Below are 1,867 nucleotides of genomic sequence, written 5' to 3'. Positions count from 1 at the left end.
CAACACATTCAAACTAACCTGGGACAGTATCAGAGGTAATTTGATATCATAAAAAATGTGAGACAAACTGAGAAAATAGACTGTGTATAGGTAGTTGGGGCGGAGAGATGGAATAATATTACATCATAAGCCTTCAATATGTTCTTTTTTATTTGAAAGTTAAACTTCATTTGGAAAGGCTGAAATAATTATATGCTAATTTGAACAGCTAGGTTGTATGAGAAATGGCTTAAAACTTCCTTTTTGATATCCTCTGAGAGTTGGAATCCGTTATAATTGTCTTTCTTCAGATGGAAAAAAAAATGTAACTGCTTTTCAACAAGTGATTATTTCTCTTTCTCTTTTTGTCTAGAAATCCTATGCTTCCTCAGACAATTCCTTTTGTAACAAACTTTCCTCCTCTCTCCAGCCAGTTCCAGAGAGTTCACCTTTACAGGATCTGGGGCTAGGACAGAAGGTATATCCTTGAACATTTCTTCACTGGGACTTCAACATGTTCTTAACATTTAGACAAAAGCTAGTATATATTACTATATACATGAACATATATGTATACATACATGCATATAGACAGTAGTCATTTTTTGAAGTTTTTTCTTAAAGGTGGAACATGTCTAATTTTTTTTAACATTTATTTATTTTTCAGAGACAGAAAGAGACAGAGCATGAGCAGAGAGGGGCAGAGAGAGAAAGGGAGCACAAAATCTGAAGCAGGCTCCAGCCTCCGAGCTGTCAGCACAGAGCCGGATGCGGGGCTTGAAACCACGAACTGTGAGATCATGACCTGACCCTATACCAGCCACTTAACTGACTGAACAAACTAGGCACCCCTAGACATTACTCATTATAATGAAGAATTAATTTTCAGTAAAAAAAATAACTTAATTATTACCATATTTCATATTTATTGCTGACAATGTCATATTTATTGCTGATGCAACCCACATGGCATCTTTGTCAATAATCTAAAAATATATACCTGGGTACAGCTACTGGTATTTCAACCTTCAGGCTTGGCAGAAACTAATTCCATTATAATCTAATACTACGTCAACTATGGCAAATATACCATTAAGCTATAATAATCACAACTGATTTACCCAATTTCAAACATAAAACTTCTACAAATATAATGTGTAGAAAATATGATTTCATGTTCTTGTCTTCACATTAAATACATTCACAAAGCCTTAAAGCATACTGAGTTATATTTAGGTTAAAGGATTAACTGTTGTTTTTCTCCTGATAAACAATATACATTGTAATTAATCTCTTAATATTCCTTGTTTTCAAAAATCTACATACACACACATATTAACACCGACACCTACATACACCACAATTCAAAATACTGCAGTTAGAATATGATGTGTATTCATGTTTTATATCTTCTATATTTATATCCTCCTGTTAATTCATTATTATAAAACTTAATCATAATTCCAATAAATACTTATTAATGAAAGTTAATGTTTATATAAGACTGTTAAAAATACATCTTCACTCAGTACTTAAAGGAGAAAATTCAACTCAAATATTCATACTTGACTGAGTTTATCTGAGCACTTATAAAATTTTTTCATTTGACCATGATACAGCATTATGACATTGAAGTAAATTAAAGCATGCCATTATACATGACTCCTAGCCCCTCTCTTAAAATGGTGATCCGCTAGGCATATGTATCAAGCCTTCTTCAAATATGCCATTAAAATATAGACCAAGATGTAAAATATTACATAATCAGTGTTAGCTAATAATAGCTAAGTTTGAGTGTTAATACTCTGCTAAAAACTTTTTGATTTTCTGGTATAAAAAAAAACACATTTCTATGTGAAAGAAAAAGAACACCCTGAAGGTCATTAAG

At 32.0% G+C, this 1,867-nt stretch overlaps 1 non-coding gene across 1 annotated transcript; it reads right to left on the bottom strand.

The window, feature by feature from the left end:
* Positions 1-362: 362 nt before the first annotated feature.
* On the bottom strand, positions 363-486 carry LOC115513224. The gene has a single exon (XR_003968629.1). It is a non-coding gene; the product is annotated as a small nucleolar RNA SNORD22 (small nucleolar RNA).
* Positions 487-1,867: the final 1,381 nt, after the last annotated feature.

Source organism: Lynx canadensis, chromosome B1 (genome assembly GCF_007474595.2).
Source record: "Lynx canadensis isolate LIC74 chromosome B1, mLynCan4.pri.v2, whole genome shotgun sequence".
Lineage (NCBI taxonomy): Eukaryota > Metazoa > Chordata > Mammalia > Carnivora > Felidae > Lynx > Lynx canadensis.
The sequence above is the reverse complement of the archived record's forward strand: the minus strand, read 5'-3'. Positions and strand labels throughout refer to the sequence as shown.